Raw genomic sequence first — 26,706 nt, 5'->3', positions numbered from 1 at the left:
TTCTATCCAAGCCAAGGGTGGCAGCCTTCCTAGTTCCTTTTTGTTGCCCACTTCACAACAGAAGAGACACGGTGTGTTGACTGGCTCACATGATGTTGAGTGTGTGGGTAAAGCCTGTGTGGTGGACTTGGCACCACTGTTCATGCGTCGTGTTTTTACTGGGCTCACGGACTCCTCATGCTTTTCTCTTGCTCTCACAACTTTTTGATTGTCAGTGGCATTCCTACAGCTTTTGTGCCACGCTACTGGATTCAACAACATCAGCTGCACTACATCGTGAGCACCACCACCATTGCCGCCACACTAATATCACAATCACTAATGACATCCACTACTATAAAATCAGGCAAATCACATAATTCCTTCAGTTCCTGGATGTTATCTGTAATTTCTTTGTAACATGCATAAAGCTTTTCAGAAATGTTTTTCAGTTTTACAGGTGATGAGGGATCTAAAGCTTTTTCACTGGTTTTCTGTACCGGACATATGAAGCATGAACCCCAGTCACGAGTGTCCACGATGGCAGTTGTGTTTTTGGAGTTGCTCAAACTGGAAGGAAAATCTAAGTACTAATCTGAAACTAGAAATATACTTGTTTTAACACCATGAGATAGGAAAGATGATAGATAACAAGTATTAACAAAAGTCTATCTATCTATCTATCTATAGCCCGACGCCCTAATCCCGCAAAGGGTGGCCACAGACAAAACGCCTCCAAGTCACTCTGTCACCCACCATTTGACTCCCCTCCCCCCAGCTCACCCTCCCCTCCCTCATATACCTCTCAACTCCATCCCTCCACCTCATCCTCGGTCTACCCCTCCCTCTCCCTCCCTCCACCTCACCTACATACACCCTCTTAGTCAGTCTTTCATTCTCCATTCTCTCCACATGTCCAAACCACCTCAGTGTATTTCTCCTAATCTTTTCAACCACATCCACATCTACCCCACAACGTTCCTTCACTTCTTCATTCGTCAACCTGTCCCTCCACGTCACTCCACATGCTCCTCTCAAGTAACTCATTTCCACTGCTCTCACTCTTGACTTGTTCCCCTCTTGCAAGGTCCACGCCTCGCTTCCATACGTCAGGGTAGGGATCACAATACCATCAAGCAGTGACTTCTTAACTTCCATACTCACCTCCCTATTTCTCATCACTGCTTTCAGTGTACCAACAACCTTTCTTCCCTGCTGTACCCTTTCACGTACTTCATCCCCCAAAGTTCCATCCTTACTCATCACACTACCCAAGTACTTGAATGCACTCACATTCTCCATATTTACAAAAGTAAATAACAAAATTAAAGTTTTGAAAAGAAAGATATGTGTTAAGATAGACTGTCACAATTTACTCCTTGTAAGTAGAGCTTTATTAATCTAAACAACTAAGTAACTTGGAACAATAGTCATGTCTTAGCGACGATACTGGATTTCGTAGAAATAGACAATCGCAACAAAACATTGCATCTCACACATCACAAACGTCACATCTATGAATTCATAATCACACGACATCTAGGACTTCACATTTACATGACAATATGGAAAGTCAGCCTGATGACACTTAGATTTTAATGAAAACTGGATATTATACCCGCAATTGTTCTGGTAAGGAGAAAACTGTTGTTGTTTTTAGCCCTGAAACCTATTTAACTGGATTCTTTGACCCTCCAGATGCACACTTTGACACCAATTTTGTCATTAGGCTATAACAGAAGCAAAGATATGGAGTCTGGTGTATTGTCGCCGGCCATTTTGTAAATGTAAAAAAAAAAAACGCGTACTTCAGATACGAAGCGAGATCTAACTTGAATTTCTGGATTTTTTTTCCTATGGACCTACGATATTACCATACCAATGGGGAACTTTGCATCATGACTTGAAGTCATAAGTCACTTAACTCGTCTACCACTAGTTCTATTATTACCAGAGAACTTATTGCGAGATCGTTCGAGTGTACGTTTAGACTTTAGAAGAGGGGCATGGAAACTCCAGTGACAGGGTTGGACGCCTTCATGTGGTGTCACAGATATAACTGGGCTGTGGAGCTCCCCAGTTATACAAACACTACTCAACTCCCTCCCTGTACCCCCGAAAGGAGGATAATGGACTGCAGGAGGAGGGCAACTTTAGCCTGCAGTCCACTCTACTCACATCTCAGATGAACCTAGGGCTACTGCTGCAGCAACAACAACAACAACAATAACAACTACTACTACTACTACTACTACTATTACTACTACTACTACCACTACTACTACTATAGTACTACTTTTTTTTTTGGAAATCATCTCCATCCATTGGTGAATTATATTGTGAAGATCAAAACCAACCTTCCTAATACAGTTCACCATTTGGAGTTGTAATGTGAAGGTTAACACTAACCCTCATATTACAATCCGTTGTCCCCAAGCACGCCAACGGCTGTGGTTACCAACCATCTACTATTACTATTATTAATCTTTATTTATTGATATTACAGTGTAAATAAAGACATTAAACTATTGGAGTCGCTGGTCTATGCGACTCTCGACCACTGTAGCTTCGTAATCCATACCCGCCAGAGACAGGTCTGAGGGCTGATGATCTTGTGCCCCTGAGACATAGCAGAGCAGACCTCACGAGGGAGAATGACAGTCGACATCTCATCCAGGCCATAACAGAACTCTGCGGTTGACGTTTCTTCTCAGAAAGAACTTCTGCCAGTCTCGAGTAGAATCTCACCGTCTGTGGACCCATCCCACCTGATGTCGTGAACACAAGGGGAGTGAATCGACCGTGGTCCACATGTTGGATCCTTTTTTGATAATTTCTATTTTTGTCTTGTTCATTCCTCTTGTGTGCATCTTCGAGAGATAATTCATGATGACATGCTGCCATGCGATCGAATATCCTGATGTCGAAGAACGCCCTCTGCCCACGTGTCCAGAAACCTCGAGCACTGACATCCACTCTTGCATCATTTGATGTGCTTGCTGTTCTGTGGGTGAAGTGCTCGCCGTCCAGGGGTAGCAGAGCTGGCTCAATCGTGACATCATGGCATATTTCCTGCAGCATTTTGGCAGTGAGGTTGCGTACTTCATCGTGTCGGATGCAAACAAAGCCTCCCTTCTTGCATACCACTGCATGGTTTGCATCAAAGACAGTGCCACAGGCACAGTGTTGAGGTAGGTTCTCTATTGGCCACCCATATCTCAAGGCTATGGCGTCAATAAATTCTTGTTTGTTGAAGTGGAAGCCTTTTGCCTTGAGAGGCAGGGTTGTGAGCCAGTTCGATGCCCCAACCTCCTGTGCAGTTTCAACTCTTCTGCACTGGTCTGGTGTTAGATGTTCGATTATGTGCTGCAGCTGGTCTTTTTGTCTTGCTTCACGCTCCATGCTTATCTGTGTCTTTATGTCTTTCTGCCTTTGGTGGTTGATTTCACTCGTCTCAACCTGGGCTCAGATCTTCTGTGACAAGGATTCAGTGAGCCTGAGTGAATTTCTGTGTTCGTAGCTTGCCACGGCTACTGGATTTATAATGCCAAGGCCTCCCATCCTGGGTGGTAGTGCTAGAAGGTCCCTTTCTTCTGGTGTGGGGATGTGGCCATTGGTTAGAGATGGGAGGAATGAATCCCTGATTGCATCCTCCAGTGGTTGTAGCAGCAACTCGATGTCTGGTATGGTCCTCATCACGAAGGTCCATTTGTGCTTTACACCATAGTTCTGTTTTTGCGTGACTGGATAGTGCATGAATTTCTTCTACCCATGTCTTTACCTTATCGCTCCCACATTTGTCTTTGAATTCCTTGGTTCCAATCACAGCTTCTAGATGCCTCTGACCTTCCTTGGTCACTATCACTTTTGTGCCTCTAAATGGTTCTTGTGCATCTTGAGAGTAAGCTGGTTTGACGACCAAGATGGACTTACTTGCATTAGGGTAGTAACCTATTTCAGGGCCATGAGATATTACAAGGTCCCACCATTTCCTCACATCCTCAACCTTGCCAGCACCCGTGAGATCATCGGCGTAGGCTACCTGTTTTACATTGGTGGCCTCGTATTTGATCTGTTGTTGCAGCACTGTCATCGCCAGGGCGTATATAGCCATGGCATCGGGGTCCCCCTGGGTAGTTCCTTCTGTGGACTGGATTACACCGACATCGTGAGCCGCTGTCTTACCCACAATGTAGAGGTCTGCTGGTTCTTTGTATGTGTTTTCCACATATTGGGCAAATGCTGGGCATTTAACCTTGATATTGTGCAGCATTGCCTCCCGGTTGATGCAATTAAATGCATTTGAGGCATCAACTAATAATACTGCCTGACAGTCCTCTTCGCCCAAATATTTTCCTCATGGAGTAAACTGTTGCCTCACCTCCTGCCTGCTGGCCTGCACACACTTGGAGGTTGCCAACTGCCTGCTTCACATCATCTTTCACCACCTCCATGATGCATTTTCCTATAATCCGTCTTAAGACTTCACCCACCCCGATGGGCCTGCATCCAGGATTCTTATCAAGGGGGATTAGTCTGCAAGCCGTCAGTGCTTCTATGTTACTGCACTGACTCGCCAGTGAGGCAATGGTGTTACATAGATCTGTTGCTGCCTCCCCAAACTTGATGTTACTGAGGATTACTCGCCAAGATTTTGCATCTAGGCCTGACGGTCCTGCCCCTCCGTGTGTGCATTGCCTTCCGCCACACCATATCTCCAGTTGTCCTGTCATATATGTCATATATGATGGGATTGGGAGGAGTGTAGTTGCCGTCAAGCTTTGACTGGGCACTTGCTTGTCGTGCAGTCGGGTGTTTTTCTTTTAGTTGTTAAATTGTTTCATCTGTCAGGTCAAGTACTCCGTTTGGTGATTCAGCTGACAGGGATCTTGTTGCCATCGAGACCTTCCCCTGTCTCATCTTGCTGCCAAAAATCCTTGTAACATCGTTAGTATTCTGATTTCTTCTGCCTTGGTTGTTTATTCTCATCTGCAAGGCCCTTGCTTCCTCAAGTACATTGTCGATTTCACCTCTTTTCCATGTTTCAACCCGCCTTTGGATGGCCTTAATATTTTCTGCAGTGCTAGCTCTTGGGCGGGTCTTGTTGAGGAAGAGATGTGGTATTAGTGCAAGGACCTTAAGAGAGAATGAGGCAATGGGTGTGTTATTGTTGTAGTTGGCTATCAGGCGAGTGATTTCCTTGATCATGTCAGTTGTAGCATTGCATTTGGGAGGTTCAAAAAGGTTACTTGACGACCATCCAACTATTTCATTATATGTGGTGTTCACCCAGGTTACTGCATTTTCTCGGGATTTGCCCATCCAGTATATGGGACGACCTTTTCGCACAGACCTGTGAGGCTGTTCTGCTTCCTCGTTGTTTGTGTCACTACCGTTCTGGGGACGTATAACACCTGGATGATTCCCTCTTTCATGCACTCCTCTATGGTGGTCTTCATCCTGAGTTTCATTTCTTTCATAAACTTCCTGATGTTCCTCACCCCCAACTCCACTACTATTCACTTCCCCATGGTGATTTAACCCACCTAGCGCTTCCATATCTCTCGCATCTTGGCGTCCATCCCTATCCCTCGCTTCACCACGGAGTCTTTCACCACCACGCATGTCCGTGTGATCGTGCATATTGTCAGTGACCGCCCCATCAATTTCCATGTCACCAATCTGTATCCTGCCAAGTTGAAAGCGGTTAAGTGCCGCTTCTGGTGGGCTGTGATTCCCTAACACATTCATACAGAAAGGTCCCATCCTACAGTATGTACACGGTGACCTGTTTGTTGCACATGAGCACCTGATACACTTATGCTGCCTACTGGAGCACTGACAACAATACTGTGGCGTGGCCATGGTGTTAAAGTTTTTATACTGTAGTACAGTATTAATAATAATAATTATGGCTACTTTTTGTAGTAATTTTAAATGAAAATTAAATATAATGTTACTAGAACTACTGTTTTACACTCCGATTTTAAATTTAGATTTGATATAAATGAAGAATGTGCTTGTTTTACTTCTATTTTTGTAGATAATATGATTAAGTTATGAAGCAGTTTGCTCGTTTTTCTCTAGTTTTGCATATCAGTTAATATTTAATTGTTCTGTCTTATACTAATAATCGACTGAACTGATAATGTTATGTATCTAAAGTTTGATATGAAGTAAAACAACGCTTCTTTGTTTAAGGGTTAAGTAGGTGGCCAATGGGTGTGGTGCAATAATGTGGAGCCTTGTTTATTGGTAATGGGTCTTCAGGCGTTACGGTGTAGGGGTGAGGGTGGTGTGTGGCGTAGCGGCAGTGTGTGTGTGTGTGTGTGTGTGTGTGTGTGTGTGTGTGTGTGTGTGTGTAGTTTAGTGATACTGGGTCTTCGGACGCTATGGTATAGGAGTGAGTGTGGTGTGGTGTTTGGTGTTGGGACTGTGTGTGTGCGTGTGTGTGTGTTGGTGTTGTGACATGTGATGTGTGATGTGTGGTTGTGGTGTGTTGGTTTACTACAACTACTAATACTACTACTACTACTTTTTTTTTTTTTTTTTTTTTTTGATCACCTCCATCCATTGGTGAATTATATTGTGAAGATCAAAACCAACCTACCTAATACAGTTCACCATTTGAAGTTGTAATGTGAAGGTTAACACTAACCCTCATATTACAATCCGTTGGCCCCAAGCACGCCAACGGCTGTGGTTACCAACCATCTACATTACTATTACTATTATTATTTTATTTATTTTTTTATTGATATTACAGTGTAAATAAAGACATTAAACTATTGGAGTCGCTGGTCAATGCGACTCTCGACCACTGTAGCTTCGTAATCCATACCCGCCAGAGAGACAGGCCTGAGGGCTGATGATCTTGTGCCTCTGAGACATAGCAGAGCAGACCTCACGAGGGAGAATGAGAGTTGACATCTCATCCAGGCCATAACAGAACTCTGCGGTTGACGTTTCTTCTCAGAAAGAAACTCTACTACTACTACTACTACTACTACAGTGGCGTGTTTTTAAGTTGTCATGCTACTTCCACATAATTTTATTCAGCTACGGAGAGACTAACCGGACGATAGGTGTTAGATTCAGGTACAGTCTTTATTAGCCAGTTCACAACGGTATACTATTTTTAAGCTGAGTAAACTGCTTTGGGTGCAGCAAGAATATACCAAGAATGACGTACTCGGGTTGATGAGGATAAAGACTTCAGTGATTCACTCTCGATATTTTTACATCCGATAAAAGAGTAAATTAATTACCAACCCGAAAGCTATGTATATGTGTGTGTGTATATATATATATATATATATATATATATATATATATATATATATATATATATATATATGTGTGTGTGTGTGTGTGTGTGTGTGTGTGTGTGTGTGTGACGACCTATTAATCTATTAACCAGTCAGTCAAACAATCAGTCTGTCTTTCTGTCAGTCTAACAATCTGCTCGCCTATTTATCTATCATTTTGTTTATCAGTTATCCAGTCAATCAATCAAGCAATCACCATCTGTCGCTATAAATCTGCCTGTTTATCAAACAATCATTACCTATCACATAAACGATCTCTGTCTATCTGTCTGTCTCTCTATCTGCCTGTTTGTCTAATAAACTGTATATACAGTATGTACCGTCTACCGTTGTACCATTTGAGTAGTGGAGCTGAAAAAATGTTTCCAGGCTCTTTTTTTTTTTTCCAGTTCATTAATGACCACCTCTTCCACGACACAGCATCCTCTCACATGTTATCCACTACACACACACACACACACACACACACACATATATATATATATATATATATATATATATATATATATATATATATATATATATATATATATATATATATATATATATATATATATATATATATATATATATATATATATATATATATATATATATATATATATATATATATATATATATATATATATATATATATAATATATATATATATATATATATATATATATATATATATATATATATATATATATATATATATATATATATATATATATATATATATATATATATATATATATATATCCTTCAGCCAACTCAGTCATATGCTGTAATTAGAAAGGACTAAAGTAGTCCAATGAAGATGCATTGGATAATTAAGAAAATAATATATAAAACTGGAAGTGAGAGGCGGCAAGAACTAAAACAGCCACGCTGTTTCTGTGGAACCCTCAAGAAGACACAACATAACAAAATGAAAATATGTATTGCATTCATGTCTGTAAAGAAAAGGAGGGAATGGGGACAGGAGGAGAGCAGGGTGAGGAATGCGATGCAACCTCCCTCCACCACTGCCACAACAACGCTCTCTCTCCCAACGCCTTGTGACAGCGTATGCTTTGCAGTGTTACTGGCGTTTTCATATACTTTAACTTTTTTTTAACATGCATAAAATACTATATATATTTTACGTATATCTGGAGACTCAAGGGAGGGCAGAAAAGGACAATTTTAAAACCATTAGGTTCATAGAGGAGAGACCGAGTCCCACAGTACGACTATGGCAAAGCTGAAGTGATAATGCCGAGTGCCAGCGTAGATGATGTGGTGTCAACGCCGGGTTGGTTGATGTACACTTGGTACAAGATATGATCTTTATAGCAGGTGAGTGTAACACGATAAAACTGAGTCCAAATAGTATAGGAAAATGTAGCCCCTGCCTGACCAGCATGTTGGTGGCCTGCTAACCACAGGTGTGGATGTTTAGCAGTTAGGAGATTCGTCACAAGGATTCGGGCTTTCGAACGGTTTCTACTGTGTCAACAAAACTGCATACAGTCTGAAAACAACGTATACATTATGAAATGCCACAGAGCGGACCCACCAAAGCAGAATGTATTTATACTGTGTCACTCTGACCAGGAGTCCTTAATGGACTTAATTTCGTTTGATTCAAACACCATGTGTTAAAACGTCATGAACATAAACATAGCTTAATGCTATCCATGAGTTTTACGTGCGAGGCCACAAAGTTATGACAGTAAAGTCTGTGAGAACGATAAATGGAACTGAGTGAAATGAGCAAGGCATTAGATATAATTTGAGTACTTAGTTTCAAGGTTTCTAGTGCACTTGCTCGCGGTGATCATTGTGGATACCAGTGGTGCAGCATGGACGTATAATTATCATCACATGGCCTCTCCTTTATGACCTGTATTATGGTTTGAAACACTGCATAAATAATATTTGAGAAGAATTCGTCCTAAATACTGCATAAAGCTCGGAAAGATTGGTGTAACAATTAATAACAATTCTATATTGGCACCTGTTAATAACAATAATACTCTGCATAATATTACTGTGCTCGCACTGTTTTGCAGACTAGTTCTTGCCCAACACTAAAGATAACATTTTGTAGGATTATTACAAAATCATTGCTAATAACTGGTATTGTGAACGTTTACCATGTATTTTGTCCCAAGTAATAATTTTAGCACGAATTATCGCCAATAATTATAAATGACAAGACCAACTTTCTCACACTGTTGTACAATATATTCCTCATTAACACCTTTGTGTTGGCGTTTCCCGTTCAGGCACACCAGCTTCGCAGAGATGTCAGCTGAGCTGAATTTCCAGTACCTGGCGTTCACTGGCGTAAAGGTAATATTTTGTCAGTGCGTACAGACACGGAGGACACAAGCATCTTTCTCGTTACGTCCCATGTAAACCGAAACCTGATGGATAATTTTGCAACCGTAGATATTTCGACATCTGGTCACTTGATATGCCTGAATAGATTTTACATAAAACATCATAAATATTAATTTGAATCATAGGAATGACAGTGCGACTCGTATGTGAGTCATAATGTCAGCATTTGCCTTACAGATATACGAGTTTTAGTAGCTCGTCTTTGGCCTCGTTCATAGGATGCATACCTTAGAGAGGCCATCATGAAGGCACAAAAGAAACAGGCAGTAAGATGTGTCATGATTACGCTGTACAGGAATTGTGTGCATCATCATCATCATCATCATCATCCGCACCTCCTTTCCCACCCTAGGGCAGGGTGAGAAGTAGCAATGTCCAGACAGCCCAAATTTGCCCAGTTCAATGGGCCACGCTTCCATTCACTCATCATTCAAGCCCCCGGAATCCTGGCTCTATCGGATACGCCAAAAACATTCACCACGTTCTGTAGCTTCACATAATCGTATCCGATAGAGTCAATCCAGAAGCTGACATGTTAAAAAGGGGTGCCAAAATCCCTGATCAAGCACTTCTCCTTACAACAGTCATCCAGCCAGCTCGATCTCCTGTCAGTTCCCTAGCCTCACCGACTTCCAAACCTCTCTTCCTCACATACTCATCCACCATATCTCTCCACCTTCTCCTTGGCCTACCTCGCCTCCTCCCTCCAAATTCGCTCAGATATATCTTTTTTAACACTCTATTGTTATCCATTCTCTCCACATGACCATACCATCTCAGTACACTCTCTTCGATTCTGCTGTCCACCGACTTCCTCGCTCCGCATCTTTCACGAATCACATTATTTCGTATCCTATCCACCCTCTGTACTCTACATACATTCCTCAGCAGTCCCATCTCCACTGCTCTTACTCTTGACTTCTCATTTTCATGCCACACCATAGTCTCACATCCATATGTTAAAGTTGGCACTAACACTGCTTCATGTAAGCCTCGTGCAGCTGCAACACTCAAGCCTCTGTTTCTTATCAAGACCTTCACTGCACCAGCTACATTTCTTCCTTGTGTCACTCTACTTTCAACTTATTTTGCACATTTTCCTCTCTTTTCTATCACTGTTCCCAGGTATTTGAACTCTCTCACCAATTCCAGTCTCTCTCCATTCACTGTCACATCGCACTGGGAGTCACCTTCTCTTTCAATAACCATCACTTTACTCTTTCCTACATTTACTCTCAAGGCACGACGCTTACAGACATCAGCAAAACTCTGCACTAGCCTACCGAGTTCTTGTTCGGTACTTGCAAGCAGTACTGCATCATCAGCATACAACAAATTTGAGATATTCCATCCATCACCATTCATTACCAATGCCATCCCTCTCTCCATTACTCGTGTTTTTACTTCTCTCATCACCCCATCCATATATATATTGAACAACCAAGGCGACATCACACAACCTTGTCGCATGCCCACACCAATCGTGAACCATTCACTTAGATGCCGATTAACCCTTACACACGCTTCACTACCATCATAAAAACTCTTGACGGCATCTAGCAGCTTACCCTCTACATCGTGCATGCGCAAAACTTTCCACAATCCTTCTCTGTCCACTTTGTCATATGTTTTTTCCAGATCCATGAATGCCATAAACACCTCATGGTTCTGCTTACAAGCCTTCTCTACTATCTGTCTCACTGCAAATATTTGGTCCACACATCCTCTGCCAGTCCTAAAGCCACCCTGTTTATCACTCACTAGGACTTCTAATATCTCTCTTACTTTCTCTATAATAATTCTTCCATATACCTTCTCTACCACACTCAATAAACTTATGCCACGATAATTCTTGCACTCACTTCGCTCACCTTTATTTTTGTACAGGGGTACAATCACAGCCTTCTTCCACTCTGCAGGCACAGTTTCACTCATCCATGCCTTCTTACATATCTCCAACAAGCATTTCATTCCACTCTCTCCACTACACTTAAGTATCTCTGCATACACCTCATCAACCCCAGCTGCTTTCCCATATTTCAGCCGCTTCACAGCACTCTTCACCTGTGCAAGTGTCACGTCTCCTGGTACTGCATTCCCTCTCTGCATACCCCCAGAACCAATCATGTTTACAGTCGCTCTCCGCTCTCTATTCACATTCATCAGGCTTTAAAAATATTCTTTAGTTCTAGTCCTTACTTCATCTGCCACCTACATCCTTCACACCATCACATTTCTTTCCGCTTCCCCTTCTACATCTCCGCACCTCTTTCCAGAATAACTTTCTATTTTCACAGTAGTTCGCATTCATTTTTCTTCCTAGATCCTCATTTACCTCCTCCTTTTTCCTCTTCACTAGTATCTTTACGTACTTCTTGCTCTCGATATACTCAGTTCTTATTTCAACTGAACCCCTGTCCTGTAACCACTTTAGCCATTTCTTTTCCTCCACCGCTCTCTTTACCTCATCATCCCACCATGCCGTACCTTTCTTCTTTGTTGTTACTCTTGCCACACCACACACCGCTTTAGCATTCCTAACTAAGCAATCCCTATATGCATTCCACAGGCTGTCTAGATCCATTTCATTCCACTTCTAACTCCTCCTCTACTTTGGTCCTGTAATCATCTGCCATTTTTTTGATCCTCAGCTTCTCAATTTTCAGTCTTTCTCCCAGACTGCTCCTCTCTCTCCTGATCCACCTCACTCCTCTCAGCTTGATTTTGCATTCCACAGTCATATGATCTTACATACCTCCACATCGTCCTCTCACAGCCTTCGTATCAGCAATCATTCTCATCATCGACCTTTCTACGAGCACGTAATCAATCAGGCTTCTTTCAACACGATCCCCGTTCCCTCTATACCATGTATATTTATGTGCATCTCTGTGTTTGAAATACGAATTGCAAGTGCACAACCTTCTCTCCTGACACATATCCTTTAGTCTCTTCCCATTATCATTTTCTCCTGGTACTCCATAACAACCCATTATGTCATCCTCATGACCAGTGCGTACTCTTCCATTCAGTTGTGTGCATACAAACAAAATGTTCTTTACCTTATAGCCCACGTGTGGAGTTCTGTCTGCACGTGATATTTCATTATAGCGAAAGCAACAATACCTGTGTGAAAAAAGATACATTAATCAGCCATACTTAAAATTAAGGGTAATCGAAAGAAAGTGGATACTGCTGTCATGAGAGAGAGAGAGAGAGAGAGAGAGAGAGAGAGAGAGAGAGAGAGAGAGAGAGAGAGACATTTGTAGCGTAAACCACAGCACCTCTCTCTCTCACTACCGTCAATCATATTTCTGAGCGTTGCATGGGTCTGTCTAGTGCATAGCTGTGTAGGACCCCTGTATGTGGAAATATAGTATTGTCTGCACATTCGAAAAAAATCATACTACGCCCTAAGATATACTGTTGTTTTCATATTCGGCTTATAGAATACATTCCAATGCTCGGATGGCTGTGAGACAGGACGAATAATTTGGAATTTTTGTTTTAAGACAAACGTAATAGGACTGTAAAGGATTAAAAAATGTTTGGTAATCAAGACCGAAAATTTCCTTTTGAATTCGCTAAAAAGCGATCTAGTAATTACAGTATAAATGCTATTACTACCGTTACCACATTCCTGTACACGCAACTGGCAACTACATTCCATGATGTAGCAGGCCTGCCAACACTGAACAGCGTAAACAAATGCGTGCGTTGAATGTTTCATTTTCTGCTTGATATCGTCGTCGACTTGAAGGAAGATAGTTGTGTTCGCCTGTGTTAGTCTAATCTGATCACTCAATAACACAGTAACAAAGATGTTTCTGGGTCGGTCCTGCCTTTCTGCAGTCCGCCTTCAACTTTACATGGATAGGGAGAGAGGTGAGAGACGCTTGTTGTTGTTGTTGTTGAGTAATCCCGATCCATCTGGCCAAGCAGACCCATTCAACCCCAGGCAAGTATTCCGCTCCTGCAGGGCCAACCCATGCAGTGAATCAATGTTTCCTTGCTGTGGACAGCGCCTTCGGTACAGCGAGGCGCCGGGAAGAGTGACGATGTGTTTTCCGGATGAACGCTGCATTTGTTTCTATATAACCAGTTAATAGGGACACCACAGTAGGCTCCGCATCACTGAGAGACGCTTGTATAGTAAGGCAATGCGGCCGTGGCTGTCCGAATATATCGATACCAGCAAGTGAAGGCTCCCCTTCCCAGCACTCCTCAGATAACACAAGTGAAGGGATGAAGATAAAACTAAAGTAGGTTAGAAGCGAAGTGGTATATAGTATAAAGAGTACTGCTATAAGGAAGGAAGGAAAGTAGGAAGTATCTTAAAATTATTAGAAGAATAAAAGGAAACAGTACGAACTATTCCTCAGCCAGCACACCCAAATGGACGAATTAGGGGAACGAAAGTAGGTTAGCGAGGAAAGGGTGCGTGGGTAATTGAGGAAATAATGGCATCGAGAAACGCACGCGGTGAAATTGTAAGAAAAATAACATGGGAAACACCCAAATATATACCGTTCCTCTGTCAACGCAGCCAAATGCTGGTATTAGGGAGAAGTAAAGTGGATTATCGTTGAAGACAAACATGGATGAAACATAGCCAGATAAAACTGAGATAAGAGATATTGCCAAAAGTCGAAAAAAAAAAAGCACATGAGGGAAAGTAATTAAGTACAAGAACTATGTGGAACTAAAATATATTAACGAAAAAATGATAGAAAATGACAACAGGAGAAATGCTGTGGTGACCCCTAAGGGGAGAGGCGAAAGGAGAAGAAGAAGAAGATATAGTAAGAAAATACAGCAAGTAACAGGCGAAAAATAAAGGTCAACACATATCTCAGCCAACACAGTCGAATGAGTTGTTTAGGGAAGATCCAAGTAGGTTAGCGAGGCGATGGGCAATGATAAAAAGAATAATGACAGCGAAAGGGCAGACAAGAAATTGCAAGAAAACAACTAACAGGAGAAAGCCAATATACACCGTCCCTCAGTCAATACAGATAAATTCAGGAGTTAGGAGGAGACAGGGTAAGTTAGTGAGGAAAGGGTGGGTGGGTAACTAAGGAAACTGACACGAGTAGCGTAAGATGGAAATTGTAAGAAAATATATGAGAAACGCCCAAATATAAACCATCCTTCGAACTGTGGAGAAAAATGCTAAAACAAAAGAGAAAGTAAAAGCAGGTAATATGTGAGAAAAGGTGAGTGAGGGCGGGAGAATTAGTACAAATGTACGATAATAGAGAAATAGGTACGCAGAGAATCGAAAACAGAAAGCGAAATACAGTAGTCCTTCAGCCAACATAGATAAATGCAGGAGTTAGGGGGAAGCTAAAGTATATTAGCGAAGAGGCGGTAGGTGACTGAGAGAATAATGATAGGAGGAAGGGCGGTGAAGGGGCTGGTAATGAAACAATGATGGCAGGGCGAGGGGTGGAGGAGGGCTGGAGTGAGTGGAGGAAGTGGGCTGGCGTGTGTAGAGGAGCAGAAGGAGAGGGGCTGGAGAGGGTAGACGAGGAGGGCTAGACTGAGTGAAGGACTGGCACGTGTGGAAGAGGAGGGCTGGAGCGGGTGAGTAATGAAACAGGCACAGTGATGGTATGGCCAGGGAGCTGATGTGGGGAGGTGGGGAGAAATGAGAATATGGTGAGTGAGCAATGAAAATGCATGAAATGTAAATATGTGAGATACCTATAAAACATGGCCAAGAGAAATTAGAAAATGATGTGAAATAAAGAAGAACGTGTAGGACAGACAGGTGTGAGGAAGATAAAAGATATCTGAAGGTTAATTACGTCAAGAAAAAAAGATATAAGGATAACAGAAGAGTGGATGAAATAATAAAAGTAAAACATCACAAAGAAAATAAACTAATAACCGTATCCACGGTTATCAAATAAATATGTAAGAAAACATACATGAGAAATCATAAACTGTATTATATACAAATTGAACCAATGAAAATGAGACAGAGGAAAGCCAAATCAAAATAATTTCATTCAGAGCTCAGGCACATTACATTTGACTAACTGGAGGTCTTAGGAAAGAGGATAGAGATGCTGTAGTAGTCTATTCCTGAGTTAATGTCTGGTGCAAGGACGTGATTATACTACAGGTCTTCGTAATGTAACCATTACTCCAATTATGCATTTTTATTTTATTTTTTGTTGTTTTCAAGTAGTTATGTTTACGAGAAAAAATTCTGTTCAGTATAGGAAAATCTTTTAAGGCAAAAAGTCTCCCCTAAGAGTGATGAAATCGTTCGGAGAAAAGAACAATAAACCAAGAAAACAAGTCGCCTGATTCTTGGGCTTAAGACAGACTGTATCATGGAAAGAACAGATTAAGTCCTGGATTCATGTGCTCCAGCTAATCCTCAAAGACTTCGTCTCCTACTAGTCTTTTCCATCACTGAATTGTGCAATATGGCCGCCGCCTCTTCACGGACCTTCCATAGTGTGAAGAAACAACTAGCATGATGATAAATATCGGTCTCAGTAGTTTTAGATCACAATTTCATCGCTTCATAGTTGTTAGGTCAGTTAGGCTAGGTTTGGGAAATATAATTATGTACGGAAGAATATCTCCGCCACCTTTCCGCGGACCCTCCATGGTGAAGAAATAACTTAAATGGCGTTTAAAATCAGTCTCAGTACGGTCACAGCACACTATTCCATAGTGAACTTAGGTCCTTATACAGGTTAGCATTTAGTGGAGCATTTCATTAAACTTGATGATCCACAATTGTAACGCTACGTCTACGAATTTGCCAATGGAGAATCTGCCACCCAAACCTAACTTAACAGAGCTAACCTGATAGTGAAGCAACGCAGCCATGAGCTCTAGTTTATGCTCACCCACTGCCGTAGTCAAAGCCTTACACTGAACCACGATCTGTTGTTAGTGGCTGGAAGCTTTGGTAGACTGTACAAGTAACAGGGTTGTATTGTAAGATGCCTAGAAGATGTCGAAATACCCCTTCCTTATCGATTATACAGCAAGTAAGATCTCATTATCCTCTCGCATGTTCGTGGTGGTGACTACGTCGATACTGAAATTATAAAAAAAAAAAAAAAATACGGTAGGTGCAATATGCAAAATATACCTTGGAAGAGGGTCTTTGAATTCTATAGCAGCGACATGTCACTGCGAATTGTTCCTCGTGCGGGGAGTGGTGATGGTTTAACTGGAGAGATCTCAGGGTCGATTCCTAGAGCCTGCCGTGAGAAACTCGGTCAAGGTCATCTTTCCTCCAGCCTTTTCAAACTTAGAACCGAATTGTGTACCTGGAATGTAACTTCTACTACTTTGTCCCGTAGCCTGGTGGAAGACTGAGACTTAGCAAAAACTGAATGTCTGCCTTAATGACGTTCTTGTAGTTGATACCATTAATTCAAGCATTTTTCTTAATTATTCAAGCACCTGAACAGTACTTCGAACTCCCTTAACACTGAACAACAGGTCTTCATTCTTCGTGAAACCCTTGCTACAACATCCAACCAGCCAGGGGTGCATTAGAGGGTGAGCAGAAACTATAACTCATGAGAGCATGAAGACGGACAACACAGAACTGAAGCAAGACATCACCAGGTATTGAGCGGTGACTCAGCAGTAGTCAGGCGGAACCCGAACGGAGGTACAGTCGGGAACAAAAGTTGTCATTCTCTCTCTCTCTCTCTCTCTCTCTCTCTCTCTCTCTCTCTCTCTCTCTCTCCGATTATCAGCTTCGTGAATCCACAGCAACAGACACATATGACTTTACTTGGCCGCAGATCACTCTTATCAGTGTAGTTTGTTTCGGATTTACGAGACTAATTTTCAAAGTACTATCACGGTCAAAAGTTCGCCGACGTTTCCATGCCGGGTGTGGCTGTGGAAGATTACATGATTTACTTATTTCCTTGCTTATTTATTTACTTATTGTGATTGGAGTATGACACACACAATAAATGAATATGAGAAGGAATGATACTCTAACGCTCAAGGGGATTGAGGTATGTGGAACTCGGGTCTTAATGCTGGTAGGGAACTGTCGGTGAAAACAAAGAGAGAAGGGGCGGCGAGACTGCTTTTCATGCCAGTGGTGTGACGAAATTATCGATCACGATCAATATTTTACTCATCTGTACCCTCCATCACTGGCAGAATACATCCTATCTAACTGTCCGTAATTTTATCTGTCTATTTGTCTATATATCTATCTACTTGTCCGTCTATGTATCTATTCCTATCTATTTATTCTGGCTGTCTCTTCCTTCATATGTATCTATCTGTGGTTATAAACTTTCCTTTGATGTTCAGTACTTTCCGTCAATGTATCTTGTTTGTCTATCCATCACTCAATAACACGACTCGTATGTGTCTGCTTACTGCTTCATTCTTCGTTACGAACGACCAAGCGCAGCCAGCAAAGCAGTGTTTACTTTACGTTCAGCTGAGAATGAAGCGGCCCGACAAGACCCTGCCCGGCCTGACACGACCCAACCCGGCCTGACACGACCCAGCCCGGCCTGACACGACCCAGCCAGGCATGATACGACCCAGCCTGGCCCGACACGACGCTGCTCGACCGCGATGGTTTTCAAAGGCTAGCAACTTTCCTACTGTGTGAGGTAGAAAAGAGATTCTTTCAACAGGTAGTGATAAATTTGATAAATTTTGTTTTTAGCCATATATCTACTCATGAGACCAAAGAAACCCATTGAAATCCCAGCTTTCCAAAGGAATGTACCGAGGATTTCAAATGGCATGCTCCACTTTGAAATCAGTTTAAATCACTATGAAAGTGACACATAGAAGGTATGAGTTTTTCACTTTCATATGTTGATTGCACGTGCGCGCGCGTGCATGTTTTATTGTGCATTTGTGTGTGTGTGTGTGTGTGTGTGTGTGTGTGTGTGTGTGTGTGAGAGAGAGAGAGAGAGAGAGAGAGAGCACATGAGAAAATAAATATTTTAGTCCAATTATTCTTTTGTTATTATTCAACTACCTCACCAGAAATGTTGAAAGTTTACACCAAGATGAAATTATGATGACAAGCATATGTACAACCCTCGCTCGTTTGTCCCGCTCTCACAAAGCGCACTTCCATGCCTTCCGCCACTGTGATACGCCAGTGTTTCTACCTGTTTATCTATCTGTCCATCTATTAATGCTAGACGCTTAATCCCGAAGCCAGTTTGGTCAAGACAAAAACACAACCTGCCCTCTGTATCACTACTCATCTACACTTCCTCTCGTCAGTAAGTCACCCTTTCTCGTATACCCAAGTTTATCCTTTCGCCTCTTTCTACACACCCCGTTTTTGGTTTCTCTCCCCTTCTTACCTCAGCTTTCCAGTTACATACTTGTCTCTCTCTTCTCTTCTACTATACACACCTTGTTTTCGATCTCACTTTCCTTCTCTGGTAAATTATTCGCTCCTGCGCATGTTCTCAGTCTGCCTCCCCTCATTCTCCATTGCCCCTTCTTAATAAATACAGTATGATATACATAACCCCTTCACTACCATGGCAGCATTACTTTATCACATATAAGAACCTCCGCGACCCACACTGCATTGCCATCGCCCAGCACATCCCTTCATACAAGGACAAGCAGACATACTCGTAAAGCTCTATGCAACCAAAAGTCTCCCTACACTAACATGCATCGAGTCAGAAAAACAAGCTTTTCTCATAGCAGTCCATTCGACTCGACTACAACACCCTTCTTCACACAGACCCATAACAGAACTATGCTGGCTAATCAAGATGATTGAAAGCCTAATTCTTAACAAATCACACCTCATTTCCCTCATGCACCCTCAAAACAAGGCTTTAGAACACTACTCTCAACCATCGTACTAACCAACCTCACGCAATATGCGTCTGATGGCATCAATCTATGAAACCTACTCAAAGCACACTTCTTACAGCATCAGATATTTGTAAAAGTCTTTGATACCATCCCCCGGTGCAAACTAATCAAAATGTACAACATAAACTTGGAGAACAACCTCAGACACTAGAACATACCTGAGACAAGCACATGTTACCCTCCACAACCAACCGTCATGAAAATGAAACTTTGCCAGTGGAGTTCCATAGGACCCTGTTCCTTCATCCACACTTTCCATCCTATATACGCATGACAGTGCTGCATCCCAACTGCCCACATATATTGCCTTAAATGCAGATGACATTTCTGTAACCACCTTACACCACATCATGGATACCACATGTGCACTGTAACAAGATTACCTCAATGTATTTCAGGCATGGATCGAGGTTAGCAGGTTGACGATTGCTACAACCACAGCCACTACCACTTCAACAACTTGAAACAAGCGTGAGTACAGGGGCTCCCTTGACATTATATGTAAAGTGTACCTGTGTCACATACCCCATCCCTTAAGATCCTTAAGGTAAGTCCATACATGCCTGAAACATGCGCTGCAGATATTGTCACGAACACTGTGATGCACATGTTGGAAACACAGATGTCTCGAACATGTGTACTTCATTGTTTGAGTCATGTTCGTAACACAGGTGTGGATGGGGTTTAGTATGGTGGACATGAACTTACCAAATCATACACTCACAGGTAAGAGGTGAAACTGTGTCCCTGAAAAGGGAGTGGTACATAGGTCAAACATTAATAGCGACTGACCTGCATCATACATATCCGGTTCTCTGGGATGTTAATGATGGGCTCTACAAGACTAAGTATACAAGGCAAATGCTTAAAATGACATAACTAGATAATATAGTGGTTGAAAGAAAGATGAGAACAATAATTTGTTAACTAAGGTGAGAGTTTTGTGTTAAACACCAAGAAACCACAACTTACGATGGTTTCTTCGTCCATATAGAATCACAGAGGCAGGTGCACCAAGAACCACAGCTTCATCTGCCTGCATTGTCATATGTAGTGTCTCATACTTGTGTGGATTGTGTATTCTCTTGACACATGTTTCAAGTATGTTAGTGACTTTACCTCTAAGAGTACAGTCATTGATCGAAACATGTGACCGACAATATGAAACGAAGCATAGGGTTAAGTTACTACAGTATCCGAGTCTGAACATTGGATGGACCCTGAACTTCGTTTCTCTTGTCAATCACATGTTTGGAGCAAGTGTGACCTACCTTAACATTGCTCGGGACACTGCTGCAGTCATGTATGTGATGTGTAGCCAACTTGTGTGTGACATTTCTTTGCATGTTTCTAACAGTGTTTCGGACAAAGTTTTCGGCTACCGTGGCTTGACCTTAAAATTGAACTGAACTTTAAGGACCACATGCAACGTATCAAAAGGTGGTGGACCTCGACTTAACGCACTCAGGACACTTACAGGGTCAGACAACAGGCAACACACAAAAAGTAAGATCCAATATATACTTTGCCTACACAACAAGGGCCCCAGCCAATCTAACACCATTTACAGCACTTGGCAGACCAAGAGCAACACTTTACGCATATCACTAGCTGCACCAAACTCACACTCACAGTTCACTTACATTTTGAAAACAAAGTCCTTGCTGTCAGAGGAAACGCTGATAAAAGCGGCACACATTTCTAAATGACAGTCTGTGCAAACCCACAGCACCCCTGGCTTTACATATTGGAGCCACACAAGAGTTACTCATAAAACAGTCACCACACACAACTGCTTGACCCCCTTCGAGATCCCATCTTCAGATAATGCTATACTAGCAATGAAAAAACACATACTCACTTCACACATGGGTTACAGGTAACAAAGATTATGTGTATGAATGTACACTCGCAGTTCAAAGAAAGTATCCAGGCCTTGTCGATGCTGTGGCCAGGAAACCAAGAATGGCCTGGTGTTAGGACACAGCTTTAAACCCCTTCCCCTCCTCCTTCCTCCATCCATTCTCAACTGCAACCACCTTCCTTGATCTCTTGATCGAGAGGTAATTCACTCCTTTCCCTTGCGGTATGAAGCACCCGCACACACACACACGCAAACCACACACACACACACACGCACGCAAACCACACACACACACACACACACACACACACCCCAACCAACCAACCAACCAACCAACCAACCAACCAACCAACCAACCAACCAACCAACCAACCAACCAACCAACCAACCAACCAACCAACCAACCAAACCAAACCAAACCAAACCAAACCAAACCAACCAACCAACCAACCAACCAACCAACCAACCAACCAACCAACCACACACACACACACACACACACACACACACACACACACACACACACACACACACACACACACACACACACACACACACACACACACACACACACACACACAAAGAAATGTGTGACAGCTCATTACGAGCTTGACTGAATCATGTTAAAACATAACACCTGCTCAATCTTCGATAGCCTGGGTGTGATTAATGTAATTCTATCTCTGTCTATATACCTACGGTGTTTCCTCCAAAGAAAGGCAGGTAGCCGAAACAGGACGACACACTCCCAATTTACTCATCCACACATACACACACTGATTTGCATCTTAGCCCCTAGGGGAGAAGAGGCAGATCCTCACCGCACCACACTGCACAAGAGTCAACTGCGCAGTTCAATCAGCGACATCCGCAGCAGGGCCCAACAGCAGAGCTGGTTTACCAGTGCCACATCAAACCGGACCCATCCCCTTACGCGCACCTGACCTGATCAGCTGATCAGACCAAACGCGGGAGAGATATCCCCTCAGGGCTGTCACCATTTATTCATTCACAATTTCTCTCCACTCATTCCTATCGCACGCACCCACTCTTCCTTGCTCAACAGACATCCCTCTCGCATCCAACGCTCTCTTCACACTGTTCATCCATCCTATTCGTGGTCATCCTCTCATCCTTACATCTCTCACATCCGATCCAGTTATCTTTTTCTCCAGTCGCTCATCATCCATTCTCTCCATTTGCCCAAACCATCACAACACCCTCTGCTCAGCTTGATCAGCCATCTCCCGCACAACTCCAGTTCTCCCACCCACTTCATCATTTCTCACTCGATCCATACGCATCACTCCATACATACTCCTCAGACACCATCTCCATTACATTCAAACTTTTCCTCTCTGCTACACCCATATTCCATGTTTCAGCCCCATATAACGCAGTCGGTACCACTACACTCTCATACAGCCTTCTCTTTACATCCATTCTAAGTGAACGACATATGAAGACTTTCTTCATTCCTCCCAGCACCTTTTCTATTTCATTCACTCTAAACTTCACTTCTCCATCTATTCTTCCATCCACAGCAACATGTGATCCTAAATACTTAAAACACTCTACCTTCTCAAGCAACTCACCATTCAAAACCGTATTCATCCTCCTACCATCTATCAACCTCGTACACTTCACCGCTTTACTCTTATTCTCATGTATTCTCAATTTCCTCCTTTCACACGCCCTTTCAAACTCCTCTACCAACTGTCTCAATATTTCCTCTGACTCAGCCACCAGTGCAGTATCATCTGCAAACAGCAGCTGATTCAGATTCCACCTTCTACCATCAGCATGCACCGGACTTAAACCTCCGCCTAACACCCTTGCATTCACCTCCCTTACAGCACCATCCATATAAATATTAAGCAACCAAGGCAACATCACACATCCCTGCCGCAGCCCCACTCTCACGGGAAACCAATCACTCACAGTATTTCCTACTCTTACACACGCTCTACTGTTTACATAAAAACTTTTCACTCCTTTTAGCAACCTACCTACAATCTTAAAACAGTCCACAAAGCCTCCCCAACAATTCTATCATACGCTTTCTCTAAATCCATGAAAGCCCAAAAGACATCCTTACCTTTCGCTATATAGTTTTCACACACCTGTCTCACAGCAAACACCTGATCCATGCATCCCCTCCCTCTCCTAAAACCACACAGCTCATCAGCAATCTCTCCCTCTGTACACTCAACAGACTTATACTCCTAAAGCTAGTACATTCATACTTATCACCCTTACCTTTATACAAGAGAACCACACAAGCACTAGTCCAGTCAGTTGGCACCATACCTTTCACAAAACACATTCAACAACCTTACTAACCACTCAGCAATAGTCTTTCCACCACCTTTCAGGCATTCCACAGCACGCCCATCCATACGTGCAGCTTTCCCTGTTTCCTTCTCCTTTAATGCCTCCTGCACTTCCTCTATCGTGACCAAAGAATCATTCAACTCTCCCAACACATTTATTGCTTGCACCCTTCCATTTGCCACAATCTCAGCCTCCCTTTCCTCCTCTACATCTAACAATCTTTAAAAATACTCCGCCCATCTCTTCCTTACTGCATCCATCTCAATTAATATCCTTCCCTCCTCTGTTTTTACTTGCTCTTCCTTCTCAGACTCTCACTTTCGTACCATTTTCACCTTCTTCCAAAACATTTTGGAATAATGTAATGTAATAATATCATGTAATTCAGTAAGTAAAAATATCTGTATAACGGGTGAGGCGCGTTCTACCCTCGGCTTGACAAAAATTATCAGCCAGTTGCAAGAATAAAATAGCAGTTTGCTTCATGAATGAATTATTTTGAGAGTGTTCGTTACATTGTCTTCAAATACTTTACGTCTTCCTGTCTGGGAGAGTCGTATTTTCACTTCTACTACATAAAATCATCTGGCAGTAATAATATTGCAATTCCAATTAATGTGAACTGATAATTCCAGTTAATGCGAACTGATGATTCGGAAACAGTCTTCCTCACTTTCGTTCTTTTTATTTTCCCTGCTTCACTGTCTTTCACGTCTTCATCAAAAGAAAGAGTATATTCTCACTTATGCTCAACAGAATCGCCAGTTTCTAGCTAGAGTGAAGTAGCAAGCACTGTGACATAATGACTGAAAGACTGTCTTTCTCCTTGTCCGTCAGCCCAATTGCCTATAACTTTTTCCTCCACATGAAGGGCCTATTATCACTTAATTTGAATAATGTCATCTGGCGAAATCAAGAATATAATACCGGCGAAATAAAAAATATAATATAATAAGTCACCGTGAATCGATAATCCAGAATCTGTGTCTATATGTTTGTCTGAGTGTCATATTTAGGAGGCGATTCCATTCCTAAGATGCATGTAATCATTTGCCTTTAGCAAGAATAAAATAGCAATTATTCTCTCTCTCTCTCTCTCTCTCTCTCTCTCTCTCTCTCTCTATGTTTACCTATTTACCTGTCTATCTATATAAATATCAGTCAATTAATCTATATGTTTATCTATCTATCTAATATATATATATATATATATATATATATATATATATATATATATATAAGGGAAATTATAATTACTGAAACAACTAAAACAACAATAAGCGCAAGAAAAACTCTTATATGTACAACACTAACACGACGGACAACAGTAACAATAACAGCGAGTACAGCAACGTCAGCATTAACAACAATATCAACCATTACGCAACATGAACAACAATATCATCAACAACTACAACAACAACAACAACAACAATAACAACAACAAAGTTACCTCATCAAAAATTGTCCAAAAACAGAAAATTTAAAACCAGCATTTCACCTGGTCTGTTAAAATTACAGTCTTATTTTCTCGGTCTACGAATTTGCATACAAGATTCACTAATTAAAGTCACTGTTGCATCGAGACTTCTGAATTACAATTACTTTTCAATTAATCCCGTCGTCTGTTAGGTTATGGAAAAAGCAATAAGAGATCTAACAATATCTTGGCTTCTGAAATCACCAAGAGAAATATTTTCAGGTTACAGAAAAAAATAATAAAGTAAGTAATTCTGAGGATTGTTATATCAAGAAGAACGATTACCTTTCAAATAATCGAGGCATCTTTTAGGCTACGGAAGAGGTAATAAGGAATCTCGTAACACCGAAGCTTGTAAAATCCGCATGAGACGACTGTTTTTCAAATTATGCTGGCATCCATTAGGCAACGAACAAAGTCAGGACGATTACTTAAAAAGAATCCCCGTATCTTACTAGTAAAGAAAAAATAATGACGGATCATGCAATATCGAAGCTGAAAAAAAAAAAAAAATGCAAGAACGATTACTTTCCAATTGTCGTCATCTTTTGTAGGTTAAGAAAAAAAATTACTGAATGATGAGGAACTGAAACTAGCACGGAATGATAACCTGTCGAACTAACCCGTTGTCTTTTTAGAAGGGAGAAAAAATCACAAGAAAACACCCAGCACATTCACTATGGTCGGCTTATTAATCAATAACTCTTGGAATATTCTATCATCCCGAAGGTTACATAAAGGTCGTATCCGGAGAGTAGCCTTGGTGGACCGACTAGAAAGAGTAGCTTAGAAGCTGTTTGACTAATGGATGGATGAAGTGATAGACAGATCGATATACTGTAGGTAGAAATAGATAGGCTGGCAGGCAGGCAGGTAAGCAGGCAGACAGACAGATACACAGACAAACAGGCAGAGACGCAAACAGACTGGCAAACAGACATGCAATGCATATGACAGATATATAGATAAGGAAAGTGACTGATATGATATGTAGAGATAGCTACATAAATACAGACACAGAAGGTATGTATGAGATGATGGCTAAAAAGACAGAAAATATGGATAGGAAATTTATACTCTCTCTCTCTCTCGGTCTATACAGGCATGCAGATACATATACCTGTAGACTGACTCAAAAATATGTTCTCTCCATACGGGAGGACAAGCAGAGATATTTGTTTAAGTCTTTAATCACTTCGCTCCTGCGGCCTGATGGCTTTCATATTTTATCCTCTGGAGCCCAAGGACGTCCGATTCATTTTATTGTAGCTAACACCAGACTACGTTAGTTTTCTTGGAGAGGACGTCCGGTGGTGAAGGAATAAGAACAAACCTTATAAACCCCTTGCTAAAAGACACTTACCCAGAGCCCTGCTACAAAGAGACCTGCTGAATAAAGCGGTCCGGGGATAGCGAGAATAATATGATCGTGAAGTCCTTTTTTATTCATTTTTCCTGTCTCTCGACGTTTGTAT

This window comes from Coenobita brevimanus, chromosome 5 (genome assembly GCF_032717465.1).
Source record: "Coenobita brevimanus isolate Jiangsu-jjx chromosome 5, ASM3271746v2, whole genome shotgun sequence".
NCBI lineage: Eukaryota > Metazoa > Arthropoda > Malacostraca > Decapoda > Coenobitidae > Coenobita > Coenobita brevimanus.
The sequence above is the reverse complement of the archived record's forward strand: the minus strand, read 5'-3'. Positions refer to the sequence as shown.